The sequence below is a fragment of the Anomalospiza imberbis genome, chromosome 1, assembly GCF_031753505.1.
Source record: "Anomalospiza imberbis isolate Cuckoo-Finch-1a 21T00152 chromosome 1, ASM3175350v1, whole genome shotgun sequence".
Taxonomy (NCBI): domain Eukaryota; kingdom Metazoa; phylum Chordata; class Aves; order Passeriformes; family Viduidae; genus Anomalospiza; species Anomalospiza imberbis.
The window spans coordinates 77,795,099-77,821,841 of NC_089681.1; the positions used below are offsets into that span (position 1 = coordinate 77,795,099).

At 35.0% G+C, this 26,743-nt stretch overlaps 1 protein-coding gene across 2 annotated transcripts in view; it reads right to left on the reverse strand.

The window, feature by feature from the left end:
• The window catches only part of CDH12 (cadherin 12), a 537,195-nt gene that overhangs the window by 272,777 nt on the left and 237,675 nt on the right, over positions 1 to 26,743 (reverse strand). The gene's annotated exons all lie outside the window — the stretch shown is intronic.

The window sequence follows — 26,743 nt, forward strand, 5'->3', positions numbered from 1 at the left end:
TCAGCAACAGCTGAAGGTGCACAAAGAGAGAAATAACAGAGCCAGGACATCAGAACAAAACCTCATAAATCAATCCACAGTCCTTGAGATGCTATTCCTGTTTATATCTCATGGTAAATGCAGTTTGTCTCGGGAAAATTTAAAATAAGAAGGATAATTTGCAACAGAATAATTAATCTTTCTTGACTCTCCGTTTTTCAGGGCCCCACATCTCACCCCCAAAATACTCCATATAAGAAAATTTCAGAGCACACTGAGTACTAGCTTTCTCTTTCAATCTCAGTCACCTAATATTTTTATTAGGAATGCAGAGGGAAAGATAACTACTCCTGTGCTTCATACATTTTGTTGCTGATACGAAATTGAGAAGAGATGGCAAAGACCATGTCAGCAACCCTCATCATCATACAAACTTGTATTTTCTCTCCCAATACAATTCAGTTACCATGGTGCTGTTTGTGGTTCTAACATTTTGATTACATGCAGTCATTTTCAAAGGAAAGGACTGTTACAGTAACCACAGTAGCACTTAGTATTTTTCATCTTCAAAGAATATGACAGGCATCAGCTAATTATTTCTCATAGTCCTTTAATTCTCTTTAGAGGGTTATGGAGAAACAAATTCAATCCTGACTGTAAATAAGCCCAACCATCTCAGCTTTACCATTAGAGCTGGAACAGGCTAGTTAACACATTACTGGCCAGTGTCAGAAAGATTATTTTTGTTGACATCAACAGCAAGTTGATTTTATATGGCATGTCTGAAAAACAAGGAATAATTAAGTCCTTGCATTATAAGGTTTATAAGGTTTATTTGTAAGGTTATTCCATTTCAAAGCAATGAACCCTGTTTTTTCAATTCAGTAAATATCAACCTTTCAAGCTTGTGAGTGATCCTGCCGACTTTAGTTTAGAAGTTTAAGCACAACTACAGATATTTTACAGATCTGGGAATGCAAAAGCACTTCCAGGATGAGGATGACTGTCGGCTGAGAATGGAGGCAGAAATTGTTTTGGCACCTAATTCTAAACCTGTGATTTTAGATAGCGGTCTCTCTGTTAGCCACCCAAAAGAAAGCTTGCCAGGTCATTACCTTCCCTTTCTCCTCTCTGTTTTACTGTGCATGAAGGTAGCAGGCACAAATAATACTGTTCATATTTGAGACGTGCACAGAACCATAACCATATACTTTATCTTATACACTACATGCACCAGCAACTATTAAAACCTGATGGTCCTGAAAGGCTGTGAACATTACATATCTAGTAATGCACTCATTACTGCAGTGCTGTCTGAGTGTTTGGCTGCTATAAACTCACTGGTTTGAAAAGAAACATAAAGGAGTCCTGCTTCAAATCTGCTGGGCTTATACGTGAACTGAAAAAAAGCATCATCCCAGAGAATCTTTTTTTAGAATGTTTCTTAGAAAGCTTCTTTGAAAAGGATGGGAAATTTTTCCTAATTAGTAGACATTGACCCTCAGATATGGATAAGTAAACATTTTAACTGCAAGTAGCTGGAGGTTCCCCATAAATTTCACAAACTTAGGAAAGATGTGACTGCATAGCAATCCTTATATGCAAAAACCCCTCCTTTCATAAAAAAGCATCATATCATTCTCCTCCTCTTTCATTTATTTTCTCTAATTTCTCTCCCTTCCATAGCAACAGTTTTCTTTGGATCTTTAGAATCCTCTGGTTTGAACTATGCACCAGGTGGTATGAGAAGGCTGGGTGAAGGAAAAAGAGAGAGCTTTTCTTCTGCCATCAGCACTTTCCTTTATGCACATATAAAATAGAACATTCCACAGAAGACTTACCCTCACTATAAGACTGAAACTTGCTTTATCTTAACTGCCATACAAGTGCACTACATATCTTGCCTCTCTTTGCAGCTCTCTCTTCCTCATATCCTGCATTTCATTGCTCCCTGCATTTCTTCTTTGAGTTTTGCCCTCTTATTTCAAACTTCTAATTTCTTCCTTGAAATTAATGTCTTTTCTGACTTAAAAATCAATGGGTTTTTTCCAAAACAAGGTATGATAGCTAAGAGTTTTCCCTTGGCTTGACTCAAGCTTATCATTCTGCCCAATTCCCATGCCTGTCTCTTCCTGCTTCATCATAGTTGTAGGAGTGCACATAAGCCAGACTGACAGCTTTGTGTAAGGAATGACAGATCTGCTTACCTCTATTCAACTTTATCTGGGTATACTGCCATGGCATTTCTGGGAGGACAGTGTAGTGATGGAAGACTAATAAAAATATATCTCTGGGGTTCATTTCCCTAGAAGTTTGCCATAGCTTTTTGTGAGGACCCCCAGCTGAAACCCCCTTACTTGATAGGCTGCAGGTGTTCAGCAGCCATTCTTAGATTGACGCTTAGAACTACAGGACACAAGTGCTGACCCCTTCAGGAAACCCATGAGGCCAAGTACACCTCAGACCTTCACCCAGAGGATTATCTAATTTATTGTTTACAATGTTAATAAATGTGTAAAATGTGAATCATGTGAAAGCTGAAATCAGTAAATCAAAAGTTGTGCAGATTCGTATTTTATGTTCACTTTCATAGGTTTTAGAAATTAGACTGACTCATAGAGGATTACAGTGCAAGGAAGCTCTATGGAAAAGTGACAGTGCTCATTAAATGAAAATAAAGAGCATGATTACTTGAACTCTAATTTAGACATCCTGACATGAAGAAACACTGGAGGTGACATATCTGCTAGGGAGAATTTCTTGGATAAATAAATAAATATTTTCTTTTTCTTTGGGTCTTGTACGTCTCTGGAACAGACTCAACTTTTTAAGTTCCAATGCAGTTTTCAGTCCCTAACACATTGCAGATTTGCTAAAGAAATCTTCTATGCCTAAAATAACACCATTTATTTTAAAATAATCAATACGTCAGACAGATAGAGCAACCACAGCACATTGAGCTTTGAAGAAATAGGTTAGCCTGATGTTCTACAGCCCAAGGGAAGGACAGATGATATTTATATTACCCCTGAATATGAATTAGAACACTAAAGTTTCTAACATTATTCCATTAACTGGATCCATCACTGGACAGCATGAAAATTGTATTATGTTTCCGGACAAGGTCTTGGGAGAATTGTAATGGGTCCATTGACGTTATTTTTGATTTTGCCTAAATTAAATGAAGGCTTTACATTTAAAAGATTTTCATTTGGCTATAGATCAATGTTCCATTACAAGTTTCAATTTATCCTGTCCTGGGTACTGTAAAAATTTTCTTGCTGTTATTTATAGGAATATTAAATTAGCAAATACTATGTAAGTAATTTTGTCCTACAAATGTTTGTCTTATATAAAACAGTTGCAAGTAACGTACAACTACTTAATAAGACTTCAGTTGAGAATTTTAATTTCAAGATTCATTAGTTGGGAAGTAATCCTCTGAAAAATACAGCGATGTTCATAGTCCATGTCCTCTGGCCTCCTCCTATTCAAAACTAACACAAGGTATGAATCTGACAGTTATATGACACTTGGACAAGAATTGGGAAGACAGTGGTGATATAGATGTGTTATGATCTGGTTTAAGTGTTATACTATTGGTCCTGGAGATTCATCACTCCAGGCACAGAAAGATTGCTTGCTCAACTGTAGACTTTAATCACCAAGAATAAGAAGATACAGTCTGCCCATGAAAATGTTCCAGTCATGTTTTCTGGATACCAAAGTGAGGTACAAGTCTCCTGCCTCTCCAACTGTTTGCTCACATGTGGGATACTGGATGTGTTCCTAAGCTAACACTCCTATTCTCCCACACAATCTCCTGTGCAAATCTACAATTGCACACAGGCAAGGGAGGTCTGAAACCACACTTCTCAGAAGGAGAGAAACACAAGTCTGATGGTCAATTTGGGCAGGAGGCAGTGTTCTGCTTCTAGATGATGAGAGAAGTAACTCTCATTACAACTCATTAGTAATAGTCAAAAGCTTCACTCCTCTTTCTCTCAGCAATGATTGTCCTCCATCCTTTCTATTCCAAACCCATCCTCTAGAAGGAGCGACACTCCAAACTGCACACATCAGTTGAAAAACACGTTTCCTTAGAGGACAGATGACCAGGGTCAGCAATATGGCCACCTCTTCTAAGGCAGTTCTATTTGACCAGTCCACTCATCTGGAAAATTGTGTAGGAAAAAAGTGAAGTAGAAAAGGCATATTCTAGTCTATAAGACCGGGACTGAATAAAAAACCCCAAAACCCTTTACACTGGATAACCAGGTATAATTTATTTTATCATATGGATTGAACAGTTACAGGAAATCTGCTACTTCTTTAAAGTATTTAAAGATCCTCAAATCTAAAAACTGAGAAGGCAAGTGCCATGCAGACTCACAGCTATTATCCATGGAGAAACAGAATTATAGTCAGAGTATGACATGTAACACCTCTGTGCTCTGTGGGCCAGGTAAGGTCATTCTGAAATTACACAAAAAGCCAGCATAGAGGAGGAAAGATATGAAACATTCATTCTTTGTAGCCTTGTCTTCCTTGTGAGGAGAAAAGATGAGTTTCTTGCTTTGCAACTAAACTAGTTAAAATCCTGGTGAGGAAAAGGCAGCTTTGTAGTTGTTGTGTAAGTTATTTTTTTTTTTAATGCATTAAACTGGGTCTTAATGTGTTGTGGTTTAACTCCAGTTGGCAAGGAAGCCCCACACAGCTCCCTGATCACCTCTCTCTGGTGAGAGGGGTAAGAAATGCGGAAAGTCAGAGAACTCATTGGTTGAGATAAGATACATTCACAGGAAAGAGCCACACCCACAAGCAAAGCAAAACAAGGAATTCAATTCTCCACTTCCCCTGGCCAGGCCATTTCCAGGAAAAGTAAGGCTCCCTGATGTATAGCAGTTACCTGTGAAGACGTATGCCATTACCCTCAACATCCCTCACTTCCCTTCTTCTTCCCCTAGTTTTACATACAAAGCATGATGCCATAAAGTCTACAATCTCCCTTTGGTCAGTTGGAATCAGTTGTCCTGGCTGTGCTCCCTTCAGAAATTCTTACTCACTTGTAGGGCAGTAAGAAAAGCAGAAAAGGCCTTGACTTCAAGAAGGACTACTCAGCAATAAAAAAAATGTTTCTGTACTATCAATCTTGCTTTCAGCACAAATCCAAAATAAAGACCCTTGCCAGCAATAGTGAAGAAAATTAACTCTACCCTAGCCAAAATTGGCACATAATGGTATATAGTCTGAATGTCATGTCTACTGCAGTCTGTTTCATATGGGACTCTAATAGTCCCAACCATCTGAAAAGGTTCAGAAAGAAATATGTAACATAGGTAAGAAATTAATGGATGACTTAAGATACCTACTGAGAATTTCCTGAAGGAAAGTAACCTTAACATAGAGCAATCATCTCTGGTTCCTCTGACCCTCTCTGTACCTGCAGCCAAGAGCATTGGCAGAATAGCAAAAATGAAAGCCTATTGTCATCTTGGATAATATTAAATTCAGTCAATTACCATTTGGCTTCTGAATCAAATCAATTCAGAAAATGAAAAGAAGCCCAAATTATTATTTCCTTGCTTTCTGCTAGGCAGAACAAACACTGTTTTATCATACCTGGCCATGCAGTTTTTAAACTGTTCACCAGTTCATCAGCTTCACTGTCCATATTAAATTCTGACTCTCCTGCTTTTCCTTGAAACCATTCCCCATTCTCCCTGTACACCTTCACCACCTTTCAAAATATCAGTGTTCCAGTCTTATCAAATTTAGAAAATGTATGCTATAAGATCTGTAAATATCATAATCTTTTGCTACTGAATATCAAATTCACAGTGTATGGGCATGCAAGTTATACTCAATAAAAATGCTATTTTTTTAACTTTTCCTATGTCAAATAAATCAGATGTCCAATGAATCAGAAGTAAACATATTTTCTGAGATAAAATACATTTAAAGACAATAAAAGAGTAAAAAGTAAACAGGGAAATCCTACAAAGATAAAAAAGATGAGTAAATGTCAAAATAAGCAAGGGTCTTAGATGCAGTCAGCAAAATCCTGTAGATTTTAGCATAAATTTTATTATATTAAGTGTGGTTGCTGGAGGAATTCATAAGTTCTAATGTTACAATATAAGGGTGGTCATACCAAGTCCTTTGGAACATAGTGCTGAAAGTTGTATTTTGTCATCCTTCTTCATCTTCAGCAACACCTGAAATCAATACAGCTTTGAATACTGTCAACTGTTTCTCTGAATTAAAGCAAGACATACAAGTCTGGAAAATAACATCAAGTTATAAACAGGGTAAACACTGTACATCACTCAAGAAGAAGTTTCTGTCTGTGGGATTTTTTTATTCTGGATGGCAAAAAAAAAATGTCAGTGTTCTTGTGTATAGTTGTATTTTAACAGATAGACATAGAAATTTAGAAGGCCTAAATATGGTTTATTTTTCATGCACCAATAACAAAAACAGTGTGCCATGGAGTCATATTTCCATTATTTTAATTTATTCCATAGACAGGTCATTTAGCAGTAGTATTTTATCTGAGATTTTCATCTCACACTAGAGATAAAATTATCTTAAAATGTGTTTGATAGTAGATGAGCAGTGACCTAATCTTCTGTTTTCAAAACAGAATGCAGAAGATAACTGAAACGTAGGGTTCTAATGTCTTGGAATACATTTGTGCAACAGTGAGAATGAAGAATAAAGAATAATAAAATAGCTCACTAAAATTACTATGGGAACATCAAGAATGACTGGTAGGAGATCTGATGTGTTATAAACATTTAAGACACTTTATGGGCTTTTTCATATAACAACAATTAAGAACTTGGGCATGTTTGCCTTCTTGTGAATGAGAAGTACATTATTCTTGTGCAATTGTAATGGCTTAGGTAGAGGCTTGAAACATTCTGAGAAACCTGAAAGTGTGGAAAACCAATTTTGTCACAGCCAGGCTTTGTACCACAGTAACCCAAATAGGAGGCTAAGGGACTATTAATTTAACTGCATTTCAAACACCTGAATTAGCTGGCTAATTTACCAGGCTAATCTCCTAATGAAGTTAGAGAGGTGTAAAATCTTCAGTATTTATTGGAGAGCTTAATTCAGAGTACTTCCCTTTCTTTAGCCATCAGTTTAAGGAATCTACTAAACTAGACCCAACTGGATTCTTACCCAGATGTTTAAAGCTAGACACTATACGGACATATTAACCCTTTGATCTGTATTATAATCTCAACTCCTTTAACAGCTAAAATATTGAAGTAGTGTTAAACATTAATTATAATAATAGATCATCTGGAATGCTAAGCTGACAGAGCAATGAAATCATCTTCATTTCAAGATACTCCAAGCCAGTGAGCTAACTCTTATACTAAGGGTTAATAAATCAATACCTTCTTTCAGATTATTGCTTTGCAGGATAGGCCCTTTTTGCAAACATCCCACCTTCTCTTAGGAAATGAGAAGAAATAACGGTAATACTATTTTGAATATGAATACTGATAATAATAGAAAAAAAGTTATTACAAGTTTATTTCTCATTGGCTTTCTAATTTGTTTTCCAGTATAAAACTTATCATTTTAGACTGAAGATTTAAAGTCATTCCAGCATTTCCATAACCTGCAAAGTACTTCACATTTAAATCTCAGTTGGCTTCATAAATTCCATATCCCTACCTTAAATAATAAATGTAGTCATAGAGCAGTTATTATAACAAATGGAACATTTGACACTGGTTTCTATACAGGTTTTTTTTGTGATGCCTCAAGCAGTTCTGCATGTTGTACATCACAATACGTATGTGATTTTTTAAATGTTCAGTGTGATTGATGGTTAATTAAATCTTCTCATAGCAACGAGTCACAGTAACTTTGCAGTGCTGATAAATCCCCAACACTCTGGTTGTCCTTTCTTTCCTAATTATATTGTCCCTGTACTTTTATGAAAGTTATAAAGTGCCACTAAATGAGTACCTGTATTTTTACGACATGTAAATAGAGCTAATATTGTGCTGATAGATCCACTGAGCTTTACTTTGCTGTGGATGTTTATAAATGGTTTCAAAAAACCTTTTTAAGAAGGGATTTTTTAGTGCTTGTGTAAAATCATTGTGTGCTGCTTAATTAAGGAGTGTAACAATACAAAAAACATCATGGTGTTATTAACCTCTGGCTAGGAAGTGAATTGCTTTTAATGATTTTAGGGATTTCAACAGACTATATTTTTAAAGATGTACTTCATTGAAGCATGTTGAATATGTTGCTTATGAATCTGCTGAATATGGATCATATGTTGAATGTACTGTTTTAGTAATCTCTGCTACTGACTTAGCAGAGTTCATAAATTAGCAGCATAACATTTAACTTGTGAAGACAGGCCCTGTTTAATTACTGTTATAAAAATTCTTGCTCTATACTCTTTTTATTTTATTCCTTATTGCAAGCAAATAAGAAAAACCTTTAAGCCTATGCTGAGTCCTTGAGATCAGCTGAAGTATACTACTAAATTTAGAATCCTCTTGTATCCAAACCTAAAATCAAGCAATTTTTTCATTGTTAATAAGTAAACAGAACATTTCCAAGAACTTCGTTATATTTCTCAGATATGGACTTTGTCTTTAAAAAAATACAGTCATGAAAGTCAAGTTAAAATTACATAGAAATCACTTTGGCTTCTTCTGATAAGCTGTTCTTTTTACTGCTCCTCATCTAGATACTTTTACTCATTTGAAAGGTAACTTGCTGACCTGCATTGGTTTTTGTGTATAAGATATTCTCTGAACAACAATATTCATCTAAAGTATAGTATAATTTAAAAACTAAAACAAGATATGACGTCAGAAAGAACAGGAACATGACCAATGCTACAGTGGACTTGCGAACATGTTCATGCACATGTTTGTCAGTTAACATCAAAGGTAATAAATAGAAATAAAGACGATCCCTTAAATAGACTAAACAGCTGCCACCAGATTTAAAGAAGTGTTTTGTTTTGGAGGTGAAATAAGAACGTCAAGAAAACACAAAAATACATATAGTACTGGATGTACAAGAGTGGAATGGAAAAAGTCTATTCAAAAGCTTAGAGAATGCTTTCCACTCTAACTGACCCTTTCTCAGATCTTGTTCTGAAACCAGAGGTTTTTGTCCAGCTTTTGTTTTACCTACCTGTCATCTTAGGAGCAAGATTGTCTTCTAGTGTTAAGAACACTGAGCCTTTTACTTACTGCATTGGAAAGGCCTCCTTAAAAAGAATAATTTATTGTTGTCTTTAGCCATAACATTGTCAACTGTTCAAGTAGCTCACTTTTGGACAAAGCAATTCCTAGTTAATTGAATTTGTTCCAACAATTTAAATTGCTCTACTTTTGGTTGTAATTACACATGCAGCTAATAAATACACTGTAGGCTCAAACTCTTCCTGTTCTTTGTAGTCAGAAACTGTATTTGCAGAAGCATTAATAAATACTACTTTAATGCTAATTTTACTGCTACAAATTAAACTTAGCTTGTCTTTATGGACCCAGGTCTTCAAACAAAGCAAAAGACCATGGATCCCAATAAGATTATTCAAGTTATGGCAATAGCTAAACAAAATGAAAAACTTGTTTTGTGTATTACCTATAATATTTTTGCTATCAAATAATTTCTCTGTCATGGGCCAGATGACCTTTTTCTTTTCTTTTCTGAAAATAAAATCTTCAAAATGAGGGAACAATAATTGGACTCACAGATGGTTTACACATAACTGATGTTATATTATTTCATTTATATATAGATGTGCTTTAAGTCTAAAGAAGATATACATACACATGTAAAATCACTTGTTTGCTTTTGGGCTTATCTTTTGGGAACCAAGGCTAGCTTCTTTAGACCTCATCACAAAACAGGATATTCAGCATAACCTCCTAGTTTTCAATTCACATGGATGAAACAGGATAATGCTCTGAATCTATCTCTAGAAGTGAAATTGGGCCTGCATCAACTCACAAACCTATAGTGAGATCTCTGAAATATGTAGGTAGTCCTGAAAATACGCCTAGCTTTGACATAACCATGCCAAAGTACAAATCCATGGTACATCTGCTTCTTCAATATCATGTGCAGTTCTGGCCCTTCCCTCCTATTTCTCAGGAACTTAGAGATAAACGAAGGAACGGAGTGTCTTACCTACACTGAGTGCCTGAGTGAATTTGATCTCTGCATCCTGGGGAAAAAAGAAGGCTGGAAGATGTGGTAAAATTTTATAAAATTAAGCAACAGGTAAAAAGAGGTGGACCGGGTTAAACAGTGTATTTCAAAACAAGATAGGGGATAGTAAGATAAGCCAGGAGGAGTCAGGCTCAAAACCAATGGCTGAATTGTGGAACTTCTTGCCAAACTAAATTTGATTGCTTGTTTCAAAAGAGGCTCAGGGGAAACTTGAAAAGGTCATGGAAGACTGATCTACAACAGGTTGCTAAATATCTAGATAAGATGTTCATTCATATCAAGTCCATGACCTGAAGACAGAGGAAGGCTGGAAAGACATACTGTAAAACTACAAAAGAATAATAGAATTATTGAGGTTAAAAAAATACCTTTAAGAACATCAAGCCCAACTCTAAAGCTAACAATGCCAAGTCCGCCAGTAAACTATGTCTCTAAGTGTCACATTTACATGCCTTTTGAACACCAATAAGGTGACTCGAGCATTTCCCTGGCCAGTGTGCTCCAATGCTTGTGAACCCTTTTAGTGAGGATATTTTCCCTAATATCCAATCTAAACCTCCTGGGCAATTTAAGGCTGTTTTCTCTTGTCCTATTGCTTTTTACTGGGCAGAAGAGACTGACTCTTATCTGATTACAGCCTCCTTTCATGTAGTTGTAGTGTGATATGGTCCCCCATAAGCCTAATTTTCTCCAGGCTAAACACCCCCACTTCCCTCAGCTGCTCCTCATAAAACTTGTGCTCCAAATGCTTCACCAGTTCTGTTCCCCTTCTCTGGACATGATCCAGCTCCTCAATGTCCTTGTAGTGAGGGGCCCAGAAATGGACGAAGGATTTGTGCTGTGCCAAAGTAGAGGGACACAATCACTCTTTATATTCTTTTCTAGGCCTTCACATTTGATCACTACCTGAGAGAGAATATTAGATTTTGGGGATATGTGACTCTGTATAGCCACTCTTATACTTTATTGCAAGTGTTCATGAACCTAAACTAGCAATTCACTACTTTTCATCTATTTCAAATATTTCATGGGAAGATGAAACATGAAAAAGGGCTAAATTTCACAATATCACTAATTCTTCTAATTTTTACATTATGGCTTAGTTTAAATCTACACAGAAAGCATTGCATTAGCTGCCTCCTTTTCAACTTCAAATAGAAAAAAAGTATTAAATCTATAGTGTACCTCGTCCTTTTGTAAGTTTTACTTGGCACAGCTCTGATTTTTCTTTTGAATTCGTATATAATCAGCTAAGGAAAAGACTCAGTGGGGCTTTTCTCCACACCCCCGTTTCGTCATGTCTTTCCAAACAATTCTACACCCACACAGTTGTGATAAATGTCAATAGAGCACATCTGCAATCGCTCCGTCCTTTTTTGGTTTGTTGTGGGATGCAATGATGGTCAGATGTAGATCAATGCTACATCTGTTTCCATTTGTTCTGTCCTATTCTGGAGTGAGTTAAAAAGAATTCCTACCAGTCTCCTTTTTCATTTATTCATTTAATCTTCTTAACACTCTTCAAGCCTGTTGCTAAGAGATAATCAAGAGAATAAAAAAGCTACATATAGAAACTACGTAGAAGTCCTTACTTTAGGAAAAAAAAAACCTTCTAGAGTGCCTAGCAATCTTTCCAGCTGGCAGGAGATTTAGTATATAGTATACAGCAACCCAGCTCGGTCCGTTACACCAGAGAGAGATTAGCTGCTCCACGCAGACTATAAACTACAACTGGCAACCTCATACAATAAGAACAGGCAGCCACAATCCACTGAAACTGATTCCATGCCAAATACCTCTAACCAACCTTCCAGCCAAGGGACCAAACCATAATTCTTCAGGTAAATACATTCAACTAAATGAGTCCTTTTATTTCAGGCAAAGACAGGGAGCAAATAAGAGCACAAGAGACAGAAACTGGAACATAGTACCAGCAGAGCAGTGGCAGCCCACATCCAATATTATTAGCAGTCATTCTGAAACATGTCAGGAAAGTCAGACCAATCACTTTGCATTTGGAATTAATGCCCAAGGCTACATCATGACAGGGGTCCAGAAGATCAAAACAAGGAGTATGAAAAAAGGAAAAGCCCAGTCTATGTGAATGCTGCTATCTATGCACACAATTGGTTAGACTCTAGAAAGTCTTCCCTAGAAAACTTTGGTCAGACTTGCCTCCCAGAGGCCAGTGAAAACATCTTAAACGGCAGCACAAATGTTACCTGACTTCTACAAGCCCTCTTCTTGATGGTACTGCTCTATACTTAAGACATTCGTGTAGGTACTGCATACATTTGCAGCATGGAAAGCATCAATCAAGTGTAATTTACTGGTCAAACGTCCTGAAATACCATTTAGAAAGCACAAAGGTGGACAGCTTTTCCATTTAGAAAGACAGGGGTAACAAATTATGTCCCTTCACTAAATGACCGTATAATAATTTAATAACAGTTTCCTTCCTATCCATTCATGTTATAATACAAACATACTGAGTTAACCTGTTTCTTGCAAACCTGTTTCTGAGCACCTCTGACCTTTGATTTTGAAAGGTGCCAAGAATGGGGACTGCTTAACATAGTCACTGTGAACCACCATGCCCCATTTCTTTAAAAGCCCAGATCCAGGCAGGAGGGAGATGGATGTTGCTTTTTCTCTTGGATCGGAAGGAGCCTATGGAGGAAGGGGAGACTATTCCTTCATGCAAGCAGAAATAGTGCCTAGGTGCCAGAGACATTTTCTGGTGTGCAGGCAAGCAAGGAGCTTGCTAATGAGACAATTAAAAATGTTGCCTTGAGAGAGCATACAGAGGGGAAGAAAAGGGTATTTTCAAACATACACATCTCCAAAATGGTAGTTAGCCACTTTCAAGGGATCAACAATATTCATTTGTACTAATGCATCCTCAAAACCTGGCCTAATAGCAAGCCTGGAAGGCAAGAGAACTCTGAAAAGACAAAAAAAAAAAAAAAAAAAAAAAAAAAAAAAAGGCAGGAGTAATTTCTTTCCACATTCTGTTTTAGCTTTATGTCATTATCTGAGCTCTGTACTTTGTACTTTTAAAAGCTCATGCTTCCAGTCTTTGTTCTAATAAAACCAGCATTAGGGATTCCACATGTATTCTGTGTTTAGGGAATGATAACTTCAATAATTACTCCAGTCCCATCAAACAGTCACTGAATGATATTTCAAAGTACGGTCCATAGTCTCTTGGTTTCAAACTGGCAATAAAAATGGCACTCTGGAAATCCTGAGCACAGCCCTACCCCCATGAGACTCAGGGCAGAGATAGGCACTGCAATGAGAACCTCATAAAGAGGAGGATTTTTCAAAATATATGTCTGAGATACAGTGGGAGTTGCTTTGTTGAAAAAAGAGTACTACTACTTGTTTTTGCATTTTTTCTTTTTTTCGATTTTGAAATCTATAGGTAATTTCTAATTAAAAAAAAAAAAGGAACAGGTGGTTTTGTTTTTAAAAAGGAACAATTACACAGCCCCTCAAATATAAATGCATGCACACACAAGCCTCCTACCAGGCGGAATTTTCCCACCCACTAGAAAACATTCTCTTTCTCTTGCTTTCTCTATTTTACCATAAAATATAAAAAAGACCCAAACAAAATTGAAAATATACACTAGAAGGAATCTTCTGGAAAGAAGAAAGATTTATGCCTGGCTGGAAGCAGCTTTAAAAAAATTATTTTGCCACAATATTTCATGCTACACATTTTCTATTGTACACTTTCCCAAAATGCCTGTCAGAGTACAGCATTGAGCATGACTAAAAAAGTAAAAAAATAGGATATAAAAAACAAGTAGAGGTAAGAACAGTTAAGAAATAGAAATGGACCTGTATGTTTGTTTACTTTTAAAAGCAGAGCTGTATATTTTCTCCCTAAAGTTCTATTTAAAAATTATTAGGATATTAATTTTAATTTTCTAACATTTTCCCTAAAAATTTACATCTACTAGGAGTCCCAAAATAAGAATACTAAAGGTATTTAACATTTTAGAAATTGAGACTTGATACTCTCAACATTTACTCCAACAAGATTTTTATCAACGTTACAAGGTCATGACAATAATATTTATTTTTACAAATACTAGTATAAACATAAGGGAATAAAAGACTAGAAAATGAGAGTATGAGAAAGGATAGCTGAAGAATTTTTACAGTTTCTGCTACATCTTTATCATGACTGGTACATTAGCTGTTATGGGTTGTACATTTTGTCCAATAATAGTGTCCAAGAAAGTATTTAGGATTATGAGGATTCTATGGTGTTAATTAAATTTGATACAAAATTTATTTTATTGTCGCTGTTGCAAGACACACTATTAATCTCCCATTCTTGGAGAACCAGCATTCCTATAAGCAAATTAAGAACCACAATTTTCCTCCAACCCAAATGCATGGATATATTTTATCTGATTATACAGCTTCCTATGAATAATATGTATGTGGAAATTTTTCTAGTATTACTGGAAGTGGTGACTGAAAGTCTGATCCTGTAATCATTACCTTGAAAGACTGCAAACAAATGGAAGCAAAAAACAAAAGTAGAGTTGTTATATCTTTACTAGTCAAACAAGAAATAACTAAGAGTTCATCAATGAAATTAAGATATATTCATTAATATTCACCTAAAATGGATAAATTAGTTTTTAAAAGTCACAGGTATATAGAAACAAAGCAATTATTCTCAAAGTTACTTAATACTGAGGAAAAACATACACTGAAGTAATCTCTTTAAAACTCCAAATTTCAAATCTCCATTGGCATCCCTATACTCTTAGGCTTTAATAAGAGAAACCTGCAAAAAAGGTAAACTATCCCTAGCAGATAAAAGATAAGAAGAAAGTTTTTAGTCAAACCAAACATATCTGATTCTGCAGAGTTCCCTTACTATTCAAAATTGGAGAAATATAAATTTTCTTCTGCTGCCTGTCCTGCTACTGAGGTAGCAATGTTTAACTACCAAGATGATAAACTGTTATTTTCTCTTGAACTCTGAATTTATTACTTGTAGTAAAGTACAGAATACCAAATGTTTATTTATGGTGAACAAAGTTTTGCCCTACATTTTTACAATTAAAAGTCTTTTAAAACATGAGATCCTTAATTCTCAGTAAAAGAATAAACACAGAGGAAAGTAATTTTGCAATTTGTCTACTCAGTTTCCTTTAATCATAATTTTTAATTAAGCATTGAAACCTCCAGACAGCATATTCAACTCATGAAAATCATAGGTATTTTGCAATATATTGTGACACATAGGAGTTGTTCCAAGAGAACTTCATTTTTCATTTATCGTATACTATTCAACACATTGTATTTATTGAAATGGCTTGCCTACAGCTATTTTGGCCAACAGGCTAAACTACTGAAGACATGAAGTCTAGCAGACTCATGAGCTTTCTGGGAATTTTTGAAATTTAAGAAAAGAATAGAATGTTTAATATAAGCACGATATATGGCAGAGTCTTGATAATTTCTATTCTTCCAGAGAAAGTCAGAAATAAATACCATTTACCAACCATGAAAACACATGTATATTGTTAAACCCAGGGAGGACGGAATATAGAAATCAAACTGAATGCATGAAAAGTGTTTTGAACCTGAGAAGTGTATCAGGAAAAACATGATCTATTATCTCTATTTAGTAGGGAAATTAAAATAACCCGGAGGTGTCCTTGACTGGCTGTTATTAATTGTCTTTGCTCATACCCTTCCATATGTATGGTTAAGTATGAGTCACAGTGCCCAAGAGAAGAGATAGAATCACAATACTTTTAGAAAAATGTTATATTTCAGTGCTAACAAGACTAGGGCACAGATGGGAAAAAATTGTCTATCAAGACCTCAAACAGTAACTTTTCTTCATGTCACCATTCCAGTACAAGAAATACCATAAAAGGGTAGCTTCCTTCATTTCTTTTTATGGGACTAAGTTCCCAATCATAAAACTAGTCATTATGAAAATATCTACTCTGCAGTCTCAAGCAACCAAATCTACTAGCCCTGGAAATTCAATTTTATAATGTATTAATATTACATACATTAAATTTCATAAGATGTACTTGGCTGAACAGAGTAACTAAATTAAAATTTGATTTATAATTAAAAATTATCAATCATTTCAAGAACATTAACATGACCAACATTATGTATTTGCTACTCTAGCATCTCCAGAAATTGTAGTGCAAGTTGTCAGTCAGAGTTAGTCATCAGTTCTGTGCAGCAGGCAATGTTTGTGGCAATGCAGAGAGCATTTAGAATGGATCAGCCATAGCATGATAAATTATTGGATTAATGGCATGTGTACTACACTACATATATATGTAGAAATCTGTAAATATATGGAGAAGCATTAAATTTCAAAATTACAGAGATCTTAAGTTTCTGACAGGTTTCTATCCTTGTAAGCTGTGCACGATCATCAAGGAGAGATACAGGGAAGAAATGGGAATAGAAACAAATACACTAGGAGAAAAAGATCAGACATATTTATAATAGCATGTGTATGATTACTTATCCCCTAGGTCAGAAGAGGGCTACCTGTACTTTCCACAGAGTTAAATAGTGTGGTGATTCTGAAATATGAATCATTATTTCTCTTACAATTAATAGAAAATGCTGATACTCTAGGTCAATGTATTTATAAAATACTTATTTGGTATGGTTATGCTGGTAAAGTTCAGATAATAACACAGAGTTTAACAGATGATCTGTACTACAAAGAAGAATTTATTTCTTTCACTGTCAGTTCTAATTTAGTAATTTATTGGCAGAGGTATGTGTGCCTTAATCACACATGATATGTGTGATTAAGAAAAGCTTTTAGTAAATTTGGAGATAAGCTGAAAAGTTACCCATTTATCAAAGCAGTGACTTATTGGATCAAAGCCAGGGTTAACAACACCTTGTCCATATAATGTCATACAAATAAATCTATTCAACTTTATCAAGAACTATTAGAGTAGAATTAGACTGTGTCATCAAGTACTTCTTTACCACAAGATTCCCAAATAGAACTTCTGTAAGATGAATTTCCTTACACTCTACTTCTCATGGAATGACCGGTGATATTAAATATTAACATGTACTTTTATTAAAACTCTGCAATTTTCATGATGTAAAACTTGAAGAATTTTGATTTGCATTTAATAAACTCAGATATTTTTCAAAATATGTTTATACACTTACAAAACTAACAAACTGGTTATAGACTAAAAATACTATGAAGACCAAAATCCTAGGTTTTTTTTCCCTGTTTATTGTTTTGAGCTCATTGAAAGAAATCAAATGTATTCTCCATTGAAAAATATTTACATCAACAACCTCTTTACCTGGAATTCTGCTTGTTAGTTGTGTGAAAATTTGAGGAGTCCCTGCTGAACAGTTTTACTCAGCAGCTCCTACCTAGCTCAACACACAGGATGTCTCTTAGAGACATCTTAAAGACTATGAGACTAGAGAAATCTATGACACTCTTACATACATAATTTCATGATCTTTGTGACATAATTGAAGAGCTGTGGCGTAAGGCCGCAGCACATGACCCTAAGCCTTCTAATGTATGACATCAAGGTATAAGTCCCATATGCTCATTTATATAAAGGCACTGAAGTCTCCTGAAGAAGATAATTTTCTGGTATTTCAGCTAGAGGCAGAAATAAACCAATCAGTGCCGAAACTTGAGTTGCTATCCTTGGGGTTTAAGTGCAGTAGTACAGCAGAAACATGACAGCACTGTCTGGTAGATCTGTCTGCTTTCTTCCACAATGTCTTCTCAATATTCTCCTCTTCACATCAGCATTTATTGCATTTCATGTGCCTTTTTTTTTTTTAACAAGGACGATTATACTATTTCTCCATTATATTACAGTAAAGCATGAGACCATAGTTCAAGACATCCTTCTTGGATAAAAATGTGTATGTTTCCGTTTGACTTCCAGTGAGTATGAGGCATTTCACTACCTAAGAGCTTTTGAGAATGACAGGCACATTCTCTAGGTTTATCAATAGATATTTATCTGCCCATTCCTCATTTTCTGATAGCATTTACATGCCCTGTGATCTGGAGAGAATTAATGCTTTCTGTATCCTTATGAAGCAAGAAACAAAATTCCCCTTTCCCACATAGAATAGAGAATAACTTCATTTTTCTTATGGATTGGAGAGTTGAACTCATATGTTTTTAATCCCAGACCAAGTCTTGTGTCTGGTTAAGCAACTATTAAAACAGGTGGGAAATATAAAAGTGTTTTCTTCTGAACTAAAGAGAGTAACCCAGTAATTTTTAATAAACACATATAATGTGGGTCATTTTCCTGCAAAAATTCTAAAATAAAAACCAGGCTTCTGATTGTAACACCATTAAATAGAAAACTGGTGCACCCTGGGTTTAGTTCTGGGGTTATTTGATATAAGATTGGTATAGGATGACAAAGGAAAAAAGAACAAACAAACAAACAAACAAACAAAAAAAAAAAAAAAAAAAAAGAGAAACCCAAAATTCCTCTGCTTGGAAGAATAAGTAAGAAACAAGAAAATGGTTGAGCCTCAAAGAATTTTAATTTGAACATTGACAGTAAAAATGACTATGTCTAATGCTTTCATTTGTATTTGTCATGATCTAATGAGGGGAAAATTCAGACTCTCAAGTGTAAAGACTGTTAAAGGATGTTAACCAGAAAAAATAAACAAATTAAGGAAATCCTTAAATAAAATTATACTGCTCAGCGAGGAAACATTCATTAGTATGGTTTTGCAGTAAGTGAAAAAAACTGGAAAATATTTGGAAAAGGACATGGGAAAAAAATGTGTGTTTAAAATAATACTATTCTGTAGGCCCATGAAAGTCAATTTAGTGAATAGAAACACACATTTCTAAAATCCAAATGCATGAAATTATTGCATTTAAAAATGTAAATAGGAAGCAAGTTTTTAAAATTCCTTATTACTAAAATTATTTTAATAAAATATTTAATTAAAAAATTAATTTTTTCTAGACTTTTTGTTCCAATGGAATTACAAAAACTTGGTCCTGATAATATCTTTATATTTTAAACACTTTTTCACACTGCAAAATAGTGATTTTTCCAAATATGGAAGCTTAGTCTAAACTCCAAAATCCACCTGAATTTCTTCCATCCATGTATTCATTAGTATATGATTCTACAGGTCATGTCAATCCCTCAAGTCTAAAACACTGTTAACAGCTATTCCATACAGAGAAACAGTTTAAAATAAAAGTGGTGTCATTTTCTTTCCCTATCAAAAATACAATTTATTAATATTATCTAAATATTCCAAAGGAATGCATTGAATTATATCCTCTATCTTGAACTACTTCAAAACATGCTAAAAACCATCAGTTCAGAAAATTTATTACTTTTTTTCAGCTTCTCTTAGCACTATCTTCTAGATAGTTATAATATCTTACGGAATCTTAAATTTTAAGATTTAATTTTAATGTTTCTTGGTTTAGACTTGCTTTTCATTATCAGCCGACAATTAAAAAAGCAACATTGGAGAAATTTCTTGGAAGGCAATTTTCTCTGCTAATTCCAAAACTCCTCTAAGTAGGAATAAAATTAAAATGAAATCAGAAAATGCTTCTACTGATATTGCAATATTAGAGTATAATTTTTTTTTGGTAGCATTTACCTGTGGATACCCAGACAAAAAAAAAAGCAGCAAAAAGCAATTTCAGAAACAAATTATCTCCAATGAAACACTTTGGATACATACAAAGAAACAGACTGGACAATGATAGATTTTATCTTTGTCTATTCTTTAAGAATGTCTCTGGAGAAACAATACTGCAAGATACTGCTAGTGCATCTTCACTGTTTTTAGCACTATTACCTGTTTTTTTACATACTAATCTATGGTTGTATCAATAAAAATTCATTGTTCAGTAAAATTAAAATAATTATTAGAAATGCTTAGGGATGGTTCTTAAACCAAAAGATTGAAAAAAAAAAGGTATTTTAAATAAGCTGATACATCAAAATTGTTCTATTTTACAGCCCTTATGTCATAAATAATAATGAATGAACTTTGAGGGACTAAGGGTATCTTGGAAAAAGAAGTTGTATGACAAAGAATTTACTAAGTACAAAAATGGTTTGTAAATGGAGTTTGTGTTTTACAAATTCAAGTTGTTTTGTCACTAGACATGCACTGGAAATGATAGTGGTAAGGTTGGTTTCATATCAACCTGATATATCATTCCTCTTCTGCACAGTTAAAACTTGTATTAATTTCGATCTTACAGGGTCTGACAGGGTTATGGGTTTTTTTGGGATTTTTTAAATTAAAAGACAATCTTACTTGTCCAAATCACAGCTAGCAGTATATCATTGTATAGAATTAGATCCATCTCTTCTGCATCTCGCCTATGAAATGCAAGAGAAGGAGGGTTAATATTCACATTCAGCTATATTTGAGCAGAGAGAACTAAAGAATATACTTACCTTTCCTGGGCATACAACTGTCATCATGTCAAATTCAAAGTCCTTATGAAGGGAAGGGGAAGTATACTAATTGCCTCCAAAAGTTGTGCCCATGCTGCTTCTCAGGATATTTCCTGCTAAAAACTTCAAGCCAAAACATACAGCAGGTGAGATGTCCTTTTTGAGTGACTAATAAATTCATCTTATCCGTATGTTTTCTCTATTGCACATGATAAAAGGTTTTCCATGGTTGGACTGTTGTAAGTAAGTTGGACCTCTTAAGAAGGAAAGTTACTTTGATGATTTCAGCTGGGGTAGAGTTAATTTTCTTCACAGTATCTAGTATGGGATTATGTCTCAGATTTGTGCTGAAAACAGTACTGATAACATGGGGATGGTTATTTCTTGCTGAGCTGTGTTTGCTCAGCATCAAGGTCTGTTCTGCTTCAGACTCTGCTCCAACCGGGAGGAGGCTGCAGGTGAAAAAAGAGCTGGCAGGAGACAGAGTCAGGACAGCTGACCCTAGCTGACCAAAGGAACATTCCACACCACATGGCATCATGCTCAGGATTTCATGCTTGGGAAAGAAAAAGGAAGCAGAGGATTTTCAGAGTGATGCCATTTGTCTTCCCAAGTCCCTGTTACATGTGTCAGAGCTGTGCTCTCCTGGAGATGAATGAGCACCTTGCCTGCACATGGGAAGTGGTGAACGAATTGGGAAGTGGTAAATGAGTTCCTAGCTTTGGTATGCTTTTGTGCACAACTTTTGCTTTCCCTATTAAACTGTCTTTACCTCAGTCCAAGAGTTTTCTCACTTCTACCCTTCTCATTCCCGTCCCCAGTCTGACTGGGGAGAGTGAGTGAGTAGATGTGCAGGGCTTGGCTGCTGGCTGGGCTTAAACCACAGCCCTTACACATGAGGGTGCAGATTATCTCTGGTTAGTAGCAAGCACACCTCAGTGCTGACTAGATTCCAGTGGTTGCCTGAGAAACCCTGAATAATACACTTTTACACCTGAGGCACTTAAAAAAAGATCTCATTTTATCCCATTATTGTAATGGGCCACAGAGTCCCAAGAACATATTAAATACAGTACTAGTAATGAATAAAACACAATGTAGAGAGTAGTTTCAATTCCAACAGTTTTACATAATTCTTGTAAGACTAACCATAAAATTATCTGACTACTTTTAAAAAATTGCTTTACTTACTCTCTTTTCTATTTCAATCCTAATTATTTCCTGAGTTGTTTAGAAAGTTTGTTTTTTATTTTGTTTTGTTTTTTTAAATATAGTATTTGAGAAAAAAAATATTACATGCTACATCGTGAAGAAAAAAAAATGACCAGCACTGTTATACATCCTCAGATGAATGAAAATGGAAACAAACGACATTCAATACTGCATTCTGGTCACTCTTGAATGACTTTAAACTACTTCAAACACTGACATTAATAAAAAAAAAAGTAATATAACTATAAAAAGAACACATTCTTTCCTAATATATAACTTGATTCATAGTCATGCAAAAAGTTTGAAATGGGCTAATTATCTTTAAGCATCTGGTTTCCCTTCACTGGAGGGGGCAAGGAAGAGAACTGAAGCAGCACAAAGGATGCATTCCCCGATGATATTAGACAGTGATTTTCATTACAGAGACATGCAAAAGACGTGAGAAGTCCTTTTTATAATGACAATTTTGTAGGGAAAAATGGAAGCAAAAAAAAATTCAATGTCCAAATATACTCAGTGGTTTGACTATTCCTATTAAATAAATAGCATTATAGATAGCATCAAATTAATAAATTGTGGTAAAAATAAGACCCTACTTGATTTCCTTCGCACTACTAATCAAGACTAAGCACTCCTTAAGCATGCAAATATGCCCTCTTCTCTTCACATTTTCAAGAAGTCTTATTAAAACCCACAGAGTTCTGAACAGAGCAGAGTAGTTAGAACTGCCAGAAAGAGGCTCCCATCTGAGAAATAAGAGTACTAGCTACTTTCTGAAGAGAAACCTGAATGTGTTCCAGTGTTTTTCTTCCTAATTCCAAATAGTAAGTAATGTTCTTAAGACCTCATAAAATGGGAAGTAAACATTGCCAGAAAATTAAAAAGGGGTCAATGGTCATGTCAATCTTTAGAGTGGTACATCCTTTTATGTTGCAAATATTGGCTTGAATGCAGTGAGAGCATTATAGCTGTCATACCCAATATACAGACCTGAACTCTATCAGTCACAATGAAGTCTTTAATGAAGGCATAATTTTGTTTATTTTGCAAATCCGTCTTGGACTGCATACTATTGATTGCAGCCAGCTGAGCTGCAAGTTTGGATAATGAGGTCTGTGCAATTAAATCAATCCTCCATAAGAAATACAGGAATAGAAAACCCAACCCCTATATATCTGCATTACAGAAATCTGATTTACAACCTGGCAAATCAAGTCTATTTTTGGTGACTGCAAGCAACTAGGTGTAGGCAAGTTCTGTCATATAACATTCCTGATATTTACTAGATGGTGAATGCTAACACAAATTTTTGCTTGGAGAGATGAATTAGTTGCTTGAAAGTACTCACTTTTCAAATTGCCTTTCTGTCCTAAGTCTTACTATTTTAAAATGACTGCCTTTCATATACCAGTTTAAGACAATTTTTCATAGCTTAATGTAGCCCTTCAGCTTCTATGCGGACAGCAGTACATTATGTAATGCAAACTTTACTATATATTCAAGAAGGAAAAGAGAGATACCCATTTATTTTTCAAAACATCACTTCAAATTTTAAGTACTTGTCAGATTCAGTCTGCCAAGCTCAATATTTGCAAGTTTGCTTTAGCAGAGAAACATAAAAGAATATTTGATATCCCTGTGAAAAGTAATCTTTGGTTTACACCTCATTTTCATCTGGTATTCATCAATACAACTGAAACAATCTCAGTTGATGCCAGAAGATAAACTGGCTAGGAGTTGGCTTCTTCCTAGTATAACAGTAAAGAGGGAAGTACTGAATTCTGGACTGTTCTTCTTCCTCCTTTCATCCTCCACTCAATCTATATTTTATTTGTAGTGATGTGGTAGATAAAAACACTCTTTATAATTTTTTTACAAGTTACACTCTAAGAAAAGATCTCTATTTCTCCCACCATTTTTTTCTGAAGTACTCCTATGTTCTTACTGCAATTTACTTTATTATCCTGATCTTATTTTCTATTTTGTTTTCTTTTGGTAAGATCATAATTTTCATACTGCCAGCACTGTTATTATTGAAGTTCAATGTAGTCCACGAAGAGCCACTCACATTTATTTCTTAATTGTTCTTCAGTTATAGCCTCTTTTATAGGTGTACTGCTAGGTGTTTTTCACTCTTCTTTAAAAATTGAAATTTCTAGCAGGTTTTTTTCCTTATTTTGGAGTATGAAACATGTCAGCATAGAGCTCTGCTGTATCACGATGCTGCATTTATATACAGTAAATTGTAGGAATTCAAATGTGCTTGTCTTTTCTAATATGTTTTCATTCCTGGTTCTTATTCTCCACAATTTATTTTACTCCTCACAGTTCACATTAATCTAGAATTTATCCTTTCTCAGCTCAACTTCTAACTTTTTTCTGAATATTCAAATTCCATTTGCTCAGCTTTTTGTCTTTTTCAGTTGCTACTCTATTATGCATACAATGTGTTAATGTGGTTACCTGATTTGAGGATCTTAACTTCCTCTACCTACTAAAGCTAGGATGGTCAGTAAGTTCAAAACTGATGAATTTCTGTACTATCATTCCATGGAGAATGATGAATATAGAGAAAAGAGCCTCCTAATGGACAACGAGAGAAGTTACATTTACTGAAAACACAAATTCTGGCACAGAAGTTAGGGATATTACAGTCTATATATAGTCTAGTCTATATTCTATTTCTAATGTAAAAGTTCCTTTTCTGAATTATAGGAAGTTTCTCTCAAAGTGTGGCTAGATTCTTGCCATGAGTGACTCTGTAAGATGTGTTATTGTGTTTTGAGCCACAAATTCCAGCATTTTGTCTTCAGCTTCGGAATGATAGCAAATGCTTCAAAAAGAATGAGAAATGGAGCAAATATACAGTGTAGTATTCCTTCTCACCTTACAAGACACACATGGCTAACAGATTTGAAGGTTGAATCCAAAGCATTGCATTTAATCAATATCATGGGAAACATTTTCTATAAAATTTCCTTTTCCCTGCTTAATCATTGGATGCTTTTGGTTTTATCATTTGCCTGAAAATTTCACTAGGGGCCTTCTCCCTTTTTTTTTTTTTTTCTTTTTTCAAAGAGAATTACCAAATAATCAATTTTTTTTTATTTTAGTTTGAATAACACATAGACCATAAAAACAAGCTTGCAACTTGAGCAAGACAGAAACATGTCAAAAAGGTTAGGAGACAAACAATCTTTGCTCACATAAAGCACAGTCACATTATTACTCAATATAGATATTTATATTCTTGAATATTTGACCAATGTCATCCACTTCCTGTGCAATATGTTATTATCAGGGGCCATATTATTGCATACATAAATAAAAGGGTAAACTAGAATCCCAATACGTTTACTACTACTTGTGAGAAAAAACTCTTCCAAACAGAGTTTTAAAAGTTATTTTTGTTAGGTTCTGCAGTTTCTCTTTTATTTTCTCTTATTTGCTTGAGAGAAAGAAATTACTGGCATGATATCACAACAATATTTTAAATATAGGTTTGCAAAATGCAAATAAGAAAAGAGTTAACAACTATTTCTGTTTATGATGAGAAGTATCAATAAATTGAATAAAAAGATAATTGCATAAGGCAAAAAAAATTGCAGACTAAGAAAACAAACCTGCTCAGTATAAATGACCAAAGTAGTAGTGAGGAGAATGAAGAGATATCACTAAGCCAGAATAATTTAAAAATAAATTCTACCTAACTAGATTGACAGCATAGCACAGAGGAGGAAACAGACCCTATTTAAAGGAATTTTACTGCTTCATACAAAATAATTTCTCTTTCATCCTTACAAAATTCTCACAATCCCAAAACAAAAGCATCTTAAAGTTTGGCTCAGAAAGTCAACAAAGAAGTTGTCCTTTCATCACTGCTTATTGAACTCTTGAGCCCAAATCTTGCATGCTATCAGGTTTCTAGTCACTCAGCAACCAATCTGTCATCTTTACTCCAGTTATAAAAAGTTTTATCACCTTCCCACCTTTAACTAAGGTTTTCTATGCTTCCACTATGCTTCTGTGCTGAGAAATAAACCAGAAGCTGCAGAAAACCCCTTCATAACCCTCCAGTTTAAAACACTTAGAACTTGTATAGCAAGTACTTTATGCCCAGTACAGCTGCTGGCAGAGAATTTGGCTCCGATCTTACCTCCCACGTCTCCTGTAGCTCAACGGCTTCCGCTGGGTAGTTGTTTATTTCTCTTTTCCTTTCATATCCCTGACCTTTTTTTCTAATATGTTGAACTGAGTTTGGAGTCACGGTGATGAATGAGATGTGATCACAAGAATCACAGTGAGGGTGAGATGTGAGGGGCTGTTTCTCGGGCAGCATAGCAGCAGACAGAGGAGGGGGGAAGTGGAAATCTGACAGGTTTAGCTTGCTGACAGCCCATGTTTATAGACTCTGTAAAGAATACAGATGAGACAGAGGAAAGGCAGAGACGACAATGACATAAATCTTAGCCCCAGTGTTTTCAGTCCAAAAAAGTAAAGAAATAAAATCAAGTTTGGGATGCTGTTAATGGTTAGGCTGCCACAGAACTGAACCTCTTCACTGTCTGCTGCTTTAGATAAGATTAATAGATACACTCCATTCCACTGTACAGTACTTCTGCCATCTGAACAGAAAATTTCAGCCCTCTTCCCCCTTTGACCAAAAAATACTTTAGGTAATAATTGAGTTAGGCATTCTAGTTCCAAAAAACAGGGTAATAGATCTGCATAGATTTAAATAAATAAATAAATAAATAACAAGTAAATAAATAAATAAAGTGGCAGAATAAAGACCAGCCTCCATTCTGAAAGCAGCAGTCAGTTCCTCAGCTGCTTCA